General features: G+C 44.9%; 1 long non-coding RNA gene across 1 annotated transcript; it reads left to right on the forward strand.

Annotated features, from left to right (window-relative positions):
- Positions 1-8,439: 8,439 nt before the first annotated feature.
- LOC129542736 (uncharacterized) lies at positions 8,440-15,841 on the forward strand. Its single transcript, XR_008683135.2, has 3 exons — positions 8,440-8,566; positions 13,711-13,791; positions 14,514-15,841. It is a non-coding gene; the product is annotated as an uncharacterized LOC129542736 (long non-coding RNA).
- Positions 15,842-17,051: the final 1,210 nt, after the last annotated feature.

Raw genomic sequence — 17,051 nt, forward strand, 5'->3', positions numbered from 1 at the left:
CTAACTTCTCCGCCTGGTGGGTGGGGCTTTTGGTATCTGCAAAGCAACTCACAGGATATGACTCCGAATATTATCTATAGCCCTTGAGAAAGGAATAAAGCTCCCTGACCATGCTAAGTGAGTACCTTATTATTATTGGTCCTCCTTTGACTGTTCTCCTTTGTTCTTGCGTGTTCTCGCTTCTCTGATTAAATTTACTCTTTGATTAAAGATTTCCACAGACAATAGGCAGGCAGAGGACATGGGATACAGGCAAGGACCATAGGGTCCTGCTCCGTTTCAAGACATGGACACTGCAGCCTACAAAAAATCATTGCAGGAGATATTGAAGGACCTAAGTAAGTGGAAAAACTTCCTGAATTCATGGATTGAAAGATAATGTTAAGCTGGCAACAATCCCCAAACTGATCTACAGACTCCAAACAATTTTTTATCAAAATTTTTGCTGCCTTCTTGTACAGAAATGAATGAATAAATTGGTCCTAAAATTCATATGGAAAGGTAAAGGACCCATCACAGCAAAAGAAATCTTGGAAAATAAGAACCAAGTAGGAGGAGTCAGAGTTCTCAATTTTAAAACTGATTCCAAAGCAACAACAATCAAGACTGTGATACTGGCATTAAGGAAAAACATATAGGTCAAGGAAACAGAACCAAGAGTTCTGTTGCTTGCATTGCAAGCAACTTTTTAAAAAATAATATTTACTTTTATTTATTTATCTGACTGGGCAGGGTCTTAGTTGCAGCATGTTGAATCTATTTCCCTGACCAGGGATCAAACCCTGGGCCCCCTGCATTGGGAGCATGGAGCCGTAGCCACTGGACCACCAAGGAAGTCCCGAGAGTGCAGATTTAAACTCCAAGACTAAATAGCAACACTGTGGTGGAGAATTCTGATGAGGACCTAACCCAGGGATGAGATGGCCCAACTGAGTCAAATCCCAAAGTGAGACGAGCATCTGACTGGAATCAGAACATCTAAACTGGAACCACTTGTCTGCTCCCAGACTGAAAGAAGGCAGAGCTACAGATTACAGTCCTCCCACCCAAGAAGAAGAGAGACACAAATGTACAGAACGGTCTTTGGGACTCTGTGGGAGAGGGTGAGGGTGGGATGGTTTGGGAGAATGGCATTGAAACATGTATATTATCATATGTGAAACGAATCGCCAGTTCAGGGTCGATGCATGATACAGGATGCTCGGGGCTGGTATGCGGGGATGACCCAGAGGGAGGATAAGGGGAGGAGGGAGGTGGGAGGGGGGTTCAGGAGGGAGAACTCATGTACACCTGGGGCGGATTCATGTCAATGTATGACAAAACCAACCAATATAATATTGTAAAATAATTAGCCTCCAATAAAAACAAAAATTAAAAAAAAAAAAGAAAACTAGAAGAGTGTTAAGAAATGTATTCTAGGGAATTCCCTGGTGGTCCAGTGGTTGCATGCATGTGCAAGCTATGTCGCTTCAATCATGTCCAACTCTACGTGACCCTATGGTCTGTAGCCTACCAGCCTCCTCTGTCCATGGGATTCTCCAGGTAAGAAAACCAAAGTGGGTTGCCATGCCCTCCTCCAGGGGATCTTCCCCACCCAGGGATTGAACCCAGGTCTCCTGCAGGCAGATTCTTTACCATCTGAGCCACCAGGAAAGGTCAACAATACTGGAATGGGTAGCCTATCCCTTCTCCAGGGGATCTTCCTGACCCAGGAATCGAACCAGGGTCTCCTGCATTGCAAGCAGATTCTTTACCAGCTGAGCTACCAGAGAAGTCCAATGGTTAGGGCTCAGCACTGCCGAGGGCCTGGGTTCAATCAATGACTGGGGAATTAAGATCCCGCGAGCCAGAAGTGTGGCAAAAAAAACAGATGAAGAAAATTTACTCTAGGCTGTTCCTATTACAGATTTCCATAGAGTAAGAGTGAAAAAGCATATTCTTAAAGGAACAAAGCTTTCCCACACCTCATTTTGGAGTTTTGACATTAAAAAACACATTACATTTTTTTCTTAGTTCTGATGTTTCTCTTTATATATATATATTTTTTGCCACATTCTATTCTCTCCATATATGCCAGTCCCTGCCACCAACATCTTTGCCCCCAACATCTTTGCCACCACCAACCTCTCTCTCCTGCTCACTCTCTCTCTCATACACACACACACCCACAGGCTCGCACGTTCATCCTGCATCCTCATCACAGCAGCAAAAGTTCATTAATCACATGGATTTTAGATTTAAACTGAGCTTTGAATTCAGGTTTTGCTTTTTATTGGTTTGTGCCCCCTCAGGCATATACCTGAACTCTAAGCTTGTTCCCCTATCCATAAAAGGGAGATAATACAAATATTAGCCTCTCAGGGGCTTTGTGATGTTTAAATGTGGTGTATTGGGAGTTCCCCGTGGTTAGGATTCTGGGTTTTCACTGCTGTGGCCAGGGTTCAATCCCTCTTCGGGGAACTGAAATCTCACAAATCGAGCATCCAAACAAAGAAAGAAACGGGAGTATATAAGATGTTTAGCCCAGAGCTTGGCTCATTGTAAATTCTCACTTAGTGGCATACAGTAGTTGTGACAATAACTTCCTAGCAGTGGCAGGCATGTATGCTAAGTCACTTCAGTCATGTCCGATTCAGTCCGACTCCCGGACAGAGGAGTCTGCCAGATTCTCTGTCCAAGGGATTCTCCAGGCAAGTCTACTGGAGGGGTTCTTCCTGACCAGAGGATCAAACTCACGTCTGCCTGTGTCTCCCTCATTGCAGGCAGATTCTTTACCCACTGAGCCACATGGGATGTCCTAACAGTAGAGACGTTTGTGAAAAGAAACTCCTCCAGGATAGGTTTTGTTCTGCTGAAGATCAGAGAAGGAGAGACCCTGGCTGACCCATAGGATGGCAAAAATTATACAGGCAAAAAAGAATAATTCCTTGTTAACAATAGAAATTTTTTAGACATCATATCTCTAGTATCCATGTACTGACCTGTCTTTGGATACACTTAATAAAAGTACATGGTTCTATTAGATCTGTTGCATTTTTAAAGGAGGATTTTTAGACTTAAATATAAAATTATTAAGGGGTAAAGAAATATGCACTGTGAAAGAGACACCAGGCACAGGATTTAGCTTGGAAAAGAGGAAGGCAAGAGTGTGTGAAATTAATAGCTGTCTTCAATAAGGATATTAAAAGCTATTATGATGAGTATAGTGGTCAGCTCCGTCCCATTGCCACTAAGACAGAAATGAATTATGAGGCTTAACTGTGGCATTTAAAGTACAGATTTAGCCAACTCTGGATTAAACACACTTAGCAAAAGGAATCCAGGAACGGATAATGCACACCAGTTTATAATGGAAAAAAACTGTTTGGCTTTGAAGTCATTGACACGTATTAAGGAAATGTCTTTATTAAGACCACTATTAACTGCTTTGCAGATTTTTTTTCTCCTGCTGCATTCATTCATTGCACAATTGACTGGACCATTTGGTTGATCTGGCAATTTTTTGTGCTAGGACATTCTAACTGACTTCCACCACAGTTTGAAACACTTTGTGATCCCCTGCTGCAGTCCATGGGGGTCACAAAGAGTCAGGCAGGACTTAGCGACTGAAGAACAACGGTTTGAAAACAAAAAAGAAACCAAGCCACCCTTAGACTGGTCTGTAGATCTGCATCAGCCAGAGGACCACTGTTTTTTAAAGTCCTGGCTCCAGGACTCCTCACCTTCAAAGCCCTGCTCCACAGGGGTTCCTCTCTTCCAGCGAAGATTCTGGCTCTTGTTTTAGCTCTTCTCTCCACTCTGAGACCTGTCAACATCTTAGGTGACCTCAAGATCCACCACAACGAACAGAGTTCATCACTTCACGGTCCCACCCTTGACCAGATCCACTCCTCCTCCGAAATCTTATCTAACACAGTAATTTCATACTAGCTTCTTCAAATACTTACCTTCCAACTAGCTCATTCAATTACGGTCCAGGTAACATCTCTTTGAGCTCTCAGCCCCCTTGTTTCCTGAGTCAGCTCTCCTGACCTCCAGGGTGACTCTGCTGCAAACCTGCAACCCCGTCTCTTCCGCGACACCCTCAGCAGATCATCAAACCCTGCTTCCTCCAGAAGAAAGTAGATGCTTCCAGAAAAGAGCACCTGCAACATGTGCCACCGAAACACCACCCCCGCCTTCTTCCACTGTCCCCTCCCGCTGGTTACAGTGGACAGGTCACCCTCGGGCCTGCTGTCCTCCTGGACCCTGAACCCTTCCTCAACCACCTTCTTTTCATCTTCAGTCTCTTTCCCAGTCTCTTCTGCGGCCTCTTCCCTCCGCATTTAAATATCCTCATTTTCTCATGTCTTAAAAAACAAAATCAGGGACTTCCCTGGTGGTCCAGTGGCTAAGACTCCATGCTCCCACCGCAGAGGGCCTGGGTTCAATCCTTGGTCAGGGAACTAGACCCCGCATGCCACAACTAATGATCCCGCATGCCACAATGAAGATCAAAGGTCCCACATACCACTCCTAAGATCAGCATGGTCAAATAGATAAATAAATATGAAAACAAATATGTAAAATTGAAGCTCGCCCTCAGTCAGCATTTCCAGCCTGTCTCCTTCCTCTCCGTGAACGACCTCTCTGCTTTGTGCATTCACACCCTTCACTTATCCCACTCCAGCTGACCTCTGGCTCCCATTGCACCAAAATAGTTTTCACCCCTTCTGACCCAGAGAAAGCTTTTTGCCCTTAAGCTTTGGTTCTTCTTTTCTTGACCTCCAGGCACCATCTGCCCCTCAGACCACAGGCTGGTCTCCTTTCTTCCCTCTCTCTCCCCTCCTTTCCAGTCTCCTTTCAAGACCATCCACAAAGGACATGTCTTGTTCTGTATTTGCCCTTAAGTCTCTGTTCAAGGCCCTTTTCTCTTTCTACTCTTAAAATTCCCCCTGGACGAGCTTGCTTACTCCCAAGATGTCATTTACTATCTAAAGTCTAATGATGCTCAAGCCTTTTTCATCTTGTCTAGATCTTGCATCTTAGCTCCAGGTGGCTGAGCAACCCCTGGACACCTCCTGTTGAATCTATCTCTTACGAACCCCTCTAGTTCATTATGTCCCAAACTTGACTCATGACTCTCCTTTCTTCCTCCTATCTCATGACTCTGGTAGGTTCCCCTGCTCGCAGGAATGCTCCCACTCTTACCCTGATGCTTCTGCCAGGAACTCAGACTTTATTCTTGAAGATTCTCTCTCTCAACTCCTCACATCAAGTTAATAGTCAAGACTTCCAATTGTCCAACCTAAAAATCTATCCATCTAGCTCCGTCTTTCCCTCCTCACTGCCATTTCTTATCCAGGCACCAGCCCCTGCTTAGGGTGTGTAGCTAAACCCTCTTGGCTGGTCCCCCTGGCTCCTGTCTTCATCCTTGCAAACAGCTTTGACCGATCGAAGATGTTCATCAGATTGTGTCCTGTACCTGCTGCCCTTCCTCATTATCCCTCTAAGGTTTTTCATGAGCCCTGAGATAAAACGCAGACCCTCTGACAGGCCTCCCAAGGCTCTCACTTCTCTGCCTCCCCCCCTTGCTCCCCGCAGCTCACCCAGAGACGGCCCTGCAACACACCTCTCCTCCCCTCAACTAGTCTTCTGGTCTCAGAGTAAATGTCACTTTCTCAGGAGGGAAGGAGGCCTTCCATGATGGGCTGAGTAGTGCCTCTATCCAAAACAGGCTATCCCCATCCTAATTCCTGGAACCTGTAACTACTACCCTACATGGCAAAAGATGTGATTAAGCCAGGCATCTCCGGATTTCCTGGATTGTTCAGGGCATGGGGGTGGGGGAGCACTGGGCTGCCATATAAAATTCCCCAGACTGGGTAGCATAAACAACAGGAATTTATTTTCTCATAGTCCTGGGGGCTAGAAGTCCAAGAACAAAATGCTGGCAGGGCTGGTTTCTGGTAAGACCTCTCTACCTGGCCTGCGGATGGCTGAATTCTTATCTTCATCACATGGTCTTTCCTTGGAGCAAGGGTTCCAATGTCTCCTTCTCATCTTTTTGTTTGTTGTTGTTGTTGTTTAATTTTTTAATTGCACGCTGCACAGCATAAGGAATCTTCATTCCCCAACCAAGGATCAAACCCGAGCCCCCTGCAGTAGAAGTTCAGGGTCTTAACCACTGGTCCACTAGAAAAGTCTCACCTTCTTTTAAGGCAGCCAGTCAGTCCTATTGAAGCGGGTTCACCTTTATGACCTCATTTATCCTTATTTCCAAATAGGTTCTGTCTCCAAATATAGTCATGTTGGGAGTAGGGCTTCAGAATATGGATTTGAGGGGCACACACAGTTCGATCCGTAACAGGCCTAAATGCAAACACATGTGTGCATGCTAAGTCATTTCAGTCATGTCCAATTCTTTAGGACCCCACGGACTGTAGCCTACCAGGCTCCTCTGTCCATGGGGATTCTCCAGGGAAGAATACTGGAATGGGTTGCCACGTCCTCCTCCAGGGGATCCTTCCAACCCAGGGATGGAACCTATGTCTCTCATGTCTCCTTCATTGGCAGTCGGGTTCTTTACCTCTAGCGCCACCTAGGAAGCCCAAGTGCAATCACATGCTTCCTTATAGTGTAGACACACAGAGGAGAAAGGAACGTAACCCTGGAGACAGAGATTGGGGAAATTCAGCCACAAACCTGCGATGTCTGGAGCCCCTAGAACAGGGATGGACAGACCCTGGAAGCTCTGGGAGGGGGTATGGCCCTCCCAGCACGGAGTTTCTGCGTCTGGCTTCCCGAACTGCAAGAGAATGACTGTTGTTTTCAGCCACTCCATGCGTGATCATTTGTCACAGAAGCCACAGGAAATGACCACACTTTCGCGACCTCGAAGATAAGTGAGGAGGCCATCTCGCTGCCCGCGCGGCCCCTCTCTGCCCTCTGCATCACGCACACCACACTGAACTGTAAGAGTTGGTTTAGAGTCAGTCTTTCCTTCTAGCCTTTGCGACCCTATGGACTGTAGCCCGCCAGGTTTGAGAAGGCAGAAATGGGCTTTCGTGTCCACAACTGCTCCCCAGGGTGTGGTACATAGTATGGACTCAGTAAATATATACGAGATGGATGAGGAAATGAGCTGATGTTGAGAATTTCTTGGCTGGGAGAGTTTATGAATAATAGACCGCGCTATGACAACAAGCTAGGGAAGTTGTTCCTTATCCGAGACATTGGCAGTCCTTTGAAATAACTAGGTAAGGTCTTGTCCAGTACATTTCAGGGGTTTGCCAGTCAGACAGCTGTGTCCTTGTAGGTTGCAGTTTTCCTGGCAGCTTGAGCTTTGGTGCCCTCTGGTGACAGAAGTAAACTGTCTCTTGTTGCTAGTCTGTCAAGACTGACACACATCTAGTTCCTGCTGTTGGGTGGGATTTTCTCACGAAGAAATTGAATTTTTTCCTTACTGTTAAAAGAAATCAACTGGAAAGGTTGTATTTAACCATGAAATTAACAAAAGTTACATAAACCGCATAACTTTCAAAGCCTTTGCAGAGGTCGCTTTGAGTGTTCAGTTTTGAATATTAAGATTCTTGCCTGGAGAATCCCAGGGACTGGGGAGCCTGGTGGGCTTCCATCTATGGGGTCGCACAGAGTCGGACATGACTGAAGCGACTTAGCAGCAGCAGCAGCAGTAGCAGCAGCATGAAACATGAAATTTTCAGAATGCATTTACTACAACACTTTCTCGTGAAATAGCCATGGTTTTTAATGGTTGAATTCAATTATCATTTGGAAAACTAACACTCTACTGTATGTGGCTGCTTATGATGACTGTGACTTACGTGCTTTCCAAGGCCCTTAAACCTTTGTTGAGTTGGAAAATCAAGTTGCTTTTTTTTTTCTAACAAACCACACACATAAAACAATCGTGTGTGTGCTGCTTGTAATGAGAAGTTATGGGTCTGGCTGCCTCTCTGTAAACAGACTTACTTTTTATCCCCCAATCTTGTAAAACTGCTGACAGCTACACAGTCTTCCAATTTGAATTCTGTGTGAGTTTCAATGCCAGACAGTTCCACATGGCAAATGCGAGTATGACTGTGCTTCGCTTCATGTCAAGAATGTGTTTTCCAAAGTGTCATTTGAAGATGATTTGGGTGGATGGAGTAAATACACTTTTTTTCTCACCAATTACACCATCATTTTGGGGATAATTTACCATCATTTCCGATGATTTTCAAAGGATCTTGCTGACCTGCTAACATATGAGTTTGAAGTGTTCCTGACCTCAAGCATTTAGTCAAATAAACAAGCACTTACTTGCAGACGGAGCTGCTATTTATAGACACTCAACACTGGTTTCCTTTCTAAATTAAGAGTCCTTCGGTAATGTAAACAACCACCCTCTGACTTTGTTTTGAATATTCCTAGTTTCACTTTCCCATTTTTTCAAAGCACTGTATATCTGTATAAACCCATGAGATGCTACTTGTCCAAGGTACTTCTTACAAAGAGCCAGAAATAAGCAATATGATGCAAATGCTTTCTGGAAGATGCAACTGTTTGGAAGATGATTCTTCAGTTGGTGAGATTTTATAGCTTTTTTTTTTTAGAGAAAAATGGGTTAAATATATTTTTTAATATGTAAAGAATATATAAATATATCCATAGGGATCTCACCTTCGAGTAGATGGAGAAAAACAATAAATAGAAAAAACAAGTAAGATACACAGTATTTATACCAAATATGAGTATGAAGGGGCTTCCCTGGTGGCTCAGTGGTAAAGAATTTGCCTGCCATGCAGGAGACATGGGTTTAATCCCTGGGTCAGGAAGATCCCCTGGAGGAGCATATGGCAACACACTCCAGTATTATTGCCTGGAGAATCCCATGGAGAGAGGAGCCTGGTGGGGTCCACGCATCCTCGAGTATGGAGAGGGTTGATGGAGCATATATTAGGGTTGTAATTTTAAATAGAATTGTCAGAGAAGACTTCACTGAGGAAATATATAAGACTTGAATAAGATAAGGGATTTAGCCATGGTGATATCTGGGAGAAGAGTGTTGCAGGCAGAAGGAAAAGTCGGTGCAAAGGCCCTGAGGCAGACACATGATTGGCACATACAAGGAAAAGCAAAGGGGCTATAGTGGCTGGAGCAGAGTGAGCAAGGGAGACGCAGTCTAAGATGAGTTAGAGACATCGAAGAAGCCAGCCCAGGTTATGAAAGCCATGGTAGCCCCTTGTTAGTAAGAATCTGGCTCTTACTCTGAGGTGGAAGCTAGAGAAGTAACATGATCTGACTTCATGTTAAAAAGATCTGGGGCAGCGGGAGGGTAGGGGGGTGGGGGCAGGGGCAGAACCAGGAAGACGGGATTGCAATATTCCAGGTAAGAGATGTAAGCGCTCAAACTAGGTAGACAGCAATGGAGCTGGTAAGAAGTGGTCAGATTCCGGGTCTATTTTGGAGAAAGGGCCAACAGGATTTGCTGGGAGGTTGGCTCAAGAAAAAGAAAGATGGGAACGGTTAAACACTCTACTAGTTTTCTGTGGCTGCTGAAACACAGAGCCACAAACTCGGCCACTTAAAGTGACAGAAAATTATTCTGTCACAATTGTGGAGGACAGAAGGCTGAAATAAAGGAGTTCTCAAGGGTGCCTGTCCCCAGAAGCTGTAGGGGATATTCTCTTTCTTGCCTTTTCCAGTTTCTGGGGGATCTGGGCATTCCTTAGGTTGAGGCTACATGACTCCAGTCTCTGGTTCCATCCTCACGTGGCCTTCTCCTCTGTGTCTGTGTCATCTCTTATCTCTCATAAGGACACTTGTCCTTGGATTTAGGACCTGCCCAGATAATTCAGCATGATCTCACCTAGAGAGGCTTAATTATAACTGCCAACAACTTTCCCCCAATTAAGGTCACATACACATAACAGGGGTTAGGACATGGCCATATCTTTTGGGGAGACATCATTTCAATTCACTGCAGTGACTCCAAGTTCTTTTAACGCAAGCAACTGGGAGGATGTAATCGCCATTCATTGAGATGGTGAAGACGTGGGTTGAACAGAGTTGGGAGAGGAGTCTAGGACCTTGGACACATTAGGTTTGAGAGGCTTATTTGACATTTAGTAGAGATGTCAACGGAGAAGGCAATGGCAAGTCACTCTAGTACTCTTGCCTAGAAAATCCCATGGATGGAGGAGCCTGGTAGGCTGCAGTCCTTGGGGTCGATAAGGGTCAGACACGACTGAGCGACTTCACTTTTACTTTTCACTTTCACACATTGGAGAAGGAAATGGCAACCCACTCCAGTGTTCTTGCCTGGAGAATCCCAGGGACGGGGGAGCCTGGTGGGCTTCCGTCTATGGGGTCACACAGAGTCGGACACGACTGAAGTGACTTAGCAGCAGCAGCAGCAGAGATGTCGAGCTGGCATCTGGGAGAACAAGACTGGAGCTCAGGGGACAGTACAGGGCTTGAGAAATAAGTTCGGAGGTATCAGGATATGGCCTCATGGCAAGGTCCAGACCTGTGATATAAGCAGGGGAGGGAAGGAGACAGAAGAGGGAAGCCAAGTCAGGCTTCGCTGGACCCAGCTAAGAGCTGAGAGGAGCAGCCGGGTGGGAAGGGGGAGAAACAGGAGAGTGTCAAGTCCTAGACGCTGAATGGAAGAATTGCTTGAAGGGGGAAGGAGTGATCAGCTCAATCTTCTGCTGTGTCCTCGTTGCAAATTCTCAGGCTAGGGTTTCAGGTAAAAGTTGATGTTTATAAATATTTGTGAAAGTGAATTTCAGCCCTTGGAATTGTATATTAACCGAGACCTTTTAAAAGCAACTGTTTCTTTTAAAGTTATTTTTAAGCCACTTTTGACATATATAAAGTTAAATATTTTCTTAGAATTCATATAGATTGTGTTATTTTACTCAGTAGTCAATAAATACTCGTTAACACTAAAAAAAAAAAAAAATAGTTGACGTTTCCTCTGCTGTTTCCTGTAACAAGATGGCGCAATTTTCATGTAACTCTTCTTTTATGATGTTGAAAAGCCAGGGACATCTTGATTGAAATCATGAATACCCTGAAGTGACTTATAGTGAAGTATGTTTTTAAGGTATTGAGTTATTATTTTGATCAGCAAAACCTTCTCAATGGGTCAGTGTCTAGTGCATTTGACTCTGAAGGGAAAGAAAGGCATCTCTCTTAACCCCACACGAGGTGGGAGAAACCATCAAGAGGGACTGCTGCCTAGGATCACACCATTTCCCTCGCTTTCAGCTCCTGAGGTTATCCTTAATAGAACCGTGAGGGAAATCACGGACAGAAACTATTTTAAAAGGTTCTAAACTATGTCTAGAAAATTGTGTAGTCACCTCAGGCACCAAGACAGCAATCAGACAAGTGAAAAAATTACACCATCTTGACTGAAACCTGCTACATGATGCTAAACATCTGGTCAAATCAATCAATGCAGTTAAGCAAGTTGTTTGTCATTCGCAGGGAAAAGCAGCGTGAGGTGATGGATTGGATTTTCCACCAAATGGGCATCCCAAAGACACAGCTTCAATCTTGAGCCATTTTTGGGTTTTTCATGAATATGGTAATAAATGGTTAAATTAGAGAAGCAAGGGCTAAATCCTAAAAAATACATCTTGTAGAAATTGCTTCAGTGTCTCTGTAGCCAAAATATCTGAGACCTCACTGGCCTGTGACCACAAATGGGATTTCATCAATATTAATATCCAGGTCTCCGTGACCTACAGCCTCCACCAGCTTGACATCCAAATTCCCCTCTCTTGAGTGTATTTGGGAATCCCCAGGGTGTGTATTTATAGCATCCCTATAGTTGCAAGCTTGGCTGAGAGGGGTCCTCCACCCTGACCCCAGAAGAGCCCCTCCAAGCTGGAGGTTGCCTCACTGGGTGCCCTCGGGGCTGGTACGGCTCTGAAACTCTGCAGGCAACAAGACTCCTCTCTCTCATGAAGTCAGAACATTCCTGGCTACACTCGGTTAGAGGGTTGACAACACACAGGTCCTTGAACCTCAGAATGTCACAAGACTTAGTCACAAGCCCTTTCAGGCACGAAGCCCTTTTCTCTCCCTGGGGGATGAAGTCACGCTGCCTGGGTGGGAGGCAGTTCAGGAAATAGTCCTCCCTCAGCCCTTGACAGTGAGTCGTCCTCAAGGTCTGTAGGAACCTGTGTTCCCGGGAGGCTCCTCAACCCTGGGGAGTCCGTGGTTGTGAGCAGACTGATGGCAGGAAAGACCATCGTCACCAGGATCATCTGAGTCTCTGCTCTGTGCCAAGACACTTCTTTAGAAAGATTTTTTTAAGGATTGGAAATGTTCTGTCCTCTAAAACACAGTAGACTGTTTCCAATTCCAGCAAAAGACAGAAATTATCAGGAACAGTTAGAGCCCTTTGGAAGAGTGATCCAGCCCATGGCTCCTCTGCAGACCTCTGTATCCTTATACCCGACAGAAAAGTCTCAGCTTGCTCAGGGTGGTGCTGGAGATACCAGGGAAACTGACCCACCCTGGAGCCTCCCAGAACCAAGGAAAGAGAGAGACATTACAAGGAGACCAGAAGTACTTCTTTCTCTACCCTACTTCACCAGAGTCACACTGTCAGTTTATCTTACAGAGAGAAAAGAATTCAGTGATCTGGAACTTTTGAACAAAGGATCAGATTTATAAAAGTAAAGCTCATAAGAAGAAATCAAATTACTTTGCGTGCTTACATGTGCTGAGCATTGTGCTAAGCACTGTATACATAAATTTGTATATTATAAAGTATTATATATGTATACATGCAGTTAATCTTATTTAATCCACACATCAAGTTTATGATGTAGATTTTGTAACCCAGTTTTACAGAAAAGTAAACTGAGGCTCAGAAAGTTTCCATTTACAAAGCCACACAGTGAATGAATGTTGAATCCAAGGGCCCAGCCCAGCATATCTCTTAAGCCTGAGCTTTGAACTACAATATTGCATTAACTGGGGCTTCTCTGATGGTTCAAGTGGTAGAGAACCCACCTGCCAATGCAGGAGACATAAGATACCTGGGTTTGATCCTTGGGTCGGGAAGATCCCTTGGAGGAGGACACGGTGGACCCACACCAGCGTTCTTGCCTGGGGAATCCCTTGGACAGAGGAACCTGTTAGGCTACAGTTCATGGAGTCACAGAGTCAGACACGACTGAGCATGCACACAAGAAAAGGATGACTGCTTTAATTCTTAATACTCAGATATAAACCATCCCAAACCCTCTCTGAATCAGAAAAACCCTTAACAAAACACAATTTTATTGAAGGTTTCCTTTGGACATCACTGCAGTGAATTTGATTCATGTTCCAGAAAAACCAGGGTAAGTGAGAAAGGGAGAAAAAACATCATCTCCCCCGTCAGATACTCTGAAACCTTGAAGTCGTGGGGTGTGTGACTCTGGAAGAGCTACACATACATGCAAGGGCTCTGTCCAGGAGTCCTCAGGCCTCGGTTTCACTTGAAAAGTTACAAATTATGGCCCATTCCAGGGCCTCTTCACCTGCACATCTGAAAGACCAGGAGAACCTCCAGCTCCCCCAGCCCCATCAGCCCAGAGGGACTGAATATGCCTCGGATGGGGCAAGCCTAGTTAGAGGCAGCTGTAAGTTTCCGAGAAACAGTCTAAATCACCAAAGGATGCCTTGCTGTTATTTCAGAAACAAATGACTTTTGTCTCCCAGGCCATCACTCGGGCTCTGTTCACCTCCAAGCAATTTCACTAAAGACAAGCACAGAAATGAAAACTAAAACAGCTATTAAAAGTGAGTAATATAAACACTTTGTAAATTTCAGTTTTCTAAAAAATTTTGAAAATTAAAAAAATAAAAAATAAAAGTTTTATTACAGTACATGCCCAGTGGTTATTTTTAAATCCAATCCCTTTGAAATTTTATTCTTGACAATTTTCATCGACTGATTGGGACTGTTTGATAGATTAAGTGATATTTCATTTTAGAATTATGTTGCTTTCTAACTGCTCCCAAAACTGAGACATTCATTTTAACTCCTCGCATCAAAAAGGAACATCAAATTCAAGTCTGGAGAAAAGAAATTGTGACACTTTCTCCCTTTTCTTCAACATAATTATATAAGGCTTTTTAAAAAATCAGTTCAATTATTAACCTGCAAAAATACGAGACAGATAATGAAAACTGAGATGGCAGCTGAAACTCATCTGCACGTGGACAGCAATCCTTGTAGGAACTGTAGATGGAAGCTTTGTGATGAAATGCTCCCAGAGAACCAATTCATTTGCATCCCATTTTGTAAGACACTAAATAGAAGAGCTAGTGTCACAATTTCCTTATCCCTGTCCCTCATGCATATTGCATTATGAATTAATGTAGCGATGCAAAGTGGAAAGCGACCTTAAAGGGGAAAACTGGAGGCTCAGAGCAGCTTCCTCTAAGGTGCATCACACTGTCAACTAAAATTTACCATCATTGTGTTCTCTCACTCTCTTGCCATAACCTAATGACATCAGAGGCATTGAATCTGGAAACTGAAGTGACAGGACATGACTCTGCGCTGCATGTAATACTTAGGAGAACTGAGCGACTGGAAAGAGAACCCGCCCCTTGGGGAATGGACAGCCAATGAGAGCGTGCTTTGATGATGCAATGCCTTTTCTCCCTGGAGAGCCCTTGGTTAAATGGAAACAAAGATAACAATAAGTGCTCCAGGAGTTGGTGAATTCCTTCTGCCTGAACAACTCCTGGCATTCTGCAGGCTTCTCATTGATCTCAGAAGGTGGGCTCCAGACTTAGGGAACGGCCAAGACTTCAAAGAAGCCCGAAGCAACAGATGGACATAGCTGCCTCCGAACATGACTCTTTCTATCCCTAGGGTTTGCTAGCCTCCCTGGACTGGGTGGACAATGTCCTGGGTTGGGTGGTCTGGAATGTTTTCCAACACCACCAAGCAGTTCTCTGATGCTCAGCAGATACTGACTAGGCAGGTATCCTACAAATTTAACTCAGTTCTGACAGTCAGATTTCACTGGCTCAGGGCTGAAGTCCCACGGTCCCCATTTCAGACACCAGTCACAAGTCCAGGTTGTCACCTGTGCTTCTGACCAACTGGCTGTAAATAGGAAGTTCCCACAGCCCACTCCCTAGGTTCAGCAGTTTGCTAGAACAGCTCACAGAATTCAGAAAACACATATGTTTGTCAGTTATTGTAAGGGATATTTATAAAAGATACAGTCAGTTGAAGAGGTACATAGGGTGAGTCTGGAAGGGTTCTGACTACAGGAGCTTCCTTCCCCGGGGCCTCGGGAGTACCACCTTCCTGGCACCTGGATGCATTCACCAATCCGAAGCTCATCAAATTGTTTGCGAGGTTTGATACAGCTCATCTGCAGTGTTCCATCCCTTGCCAGTGGTTGGTATATGAAGCTGAAAGTTCCAGTGTCCTAATCCCTTGGTCTTTCAGGTGACCAGTCCCATCTGAGGGAACCTAAGAGCCCCACATTAAGTCACCTCATTAGCATGAACTCAGATGGGCTCAAAGGGGGCTTCTTATGAAGAACAAAAGACACTCTGTCACTCAAGAAATCCCAAGGGATGGAGGCGTTCTGTGCCAGGAACCAGGGAGAAAGTCCAGATATACTTCTGATACACCAGTGGGCATCCCCTGTACTTCTCAGTGAAGGTGGCCAAGGACCACTCCAGCTTAGAGAGGGTGGCGACTTCCTGGGGTGAGACCCTGGCATCTGGTTTCATTACTGCCAGCCTCTCCCACCTGATCTCTGCCAGACTCTTTCCATAAAAGCACATCTCTGACCGCATCTTTATCCGCTCAAAATGAAGTCCTGGCATCACTGCAGTCTTTTCTTTCCAGATTTACTTGAAATAAATAAATTTAAATAAATTCACTTTGCCATGTTCTCCTCTCTCATGCCTGTCCAAATCCTTTCCCGTTTCTATGTGAAACCATCCTCAACACATGGCCTGACCAAGTAATTCCTCTTCAGAAGAAACCTCTCTTTAGCTTAAACATACAAGAGGTACCAGGTCTGGTGTGTGTGTGTGTGTCAGTCACTCAGTTGTGTCTGACTCTTTGTGACCCCATGGACTGTAGCTCACCAGGCTCCTCTGTCTATGGGATTTCCCAGACAAGAATACAGCACTGGATTGTCATTTCCTCCTCCAGGGGACCTTCCCCACCTAGGGGTCCAACCCTAGTCTCCTGCACTGCAGGCAGATTCTTTACCACCTGAGCCACCAGGGAAGCCCACAGGGTCTGGTGCTGCTGCTGCTGCTGCTAAGTCGCTTCAGTCATGTCCAACTCGGTGCGACCCCATAGATGGCAGCCCACCAGGTTCCCCTGTCCCTGGGATTCTCCAGGCAAGAACACTGGAGTGGGTTGCCATTTCCTTCTCCAATGCATGAAAGTGAAAACTGAAAGTGAAGTCGCTGAGTCGTATCCGACTCTTCCCGACCCCATGGACTGCAGCCTACCAGGCTCTTCTGCCCATGGGATTTTCCAGGCAAGAGTACTAGAGTGGGGTGCCATTGCCTTCTCCAGGGTCTGGTGCAGTGGTCCTCAAACACTGTTGCTTGTGTTTGCCTCAAATAATTTTTTATAAGACCATGTGTCCCTTCACACATTTTAAATTGACATTTTAAAAGTTTCTATTATAACTTCAAGTACCTGCAAAAGCAGTAACAGATGGTACGGTGGGCCTCACACTTGAGCAGGCGTCAGAATCACCTGGAGGGCAGGTGAAAACACAGAATACCAGGGCCTGTGTTCAAGAGGTTCTGATTCAGTGGGTCTCAGGTGGGGTCTGGGAATTTGCATTTCTGTAAAGTTTCCAGGTGATCCCAGTGGTGAGGGCTCTGGAACCACACTCTGAGAACTGCTATTATACTATAAATATTAACATTTTAAGTAAAATCGTCACATCACTCCCTTAAATATATTCAGTGGAATCTAAACGTGGCAGCAATTTGAGAGCCACAATCATCCAATTTTTAAAAATATAAGAATAAGCTCCCCTTGACAACTGGAAATTTTA

The sequence above is a fragment of the Moschus berezovskii genome, chromosome 19, assembly GCF_049115385.1.
Source record: "Moschus berezovskii isolate FMDL1 chromosome 19, NW_MosBer_1.0, whole genome shotgun sequence".
NCBI classification, from domain to species: Eukaryota; Metazoa; Chordata; class Mammalia; order Artiodactyla; family Moschidae; genus Moschus; species Moschus berezovskii.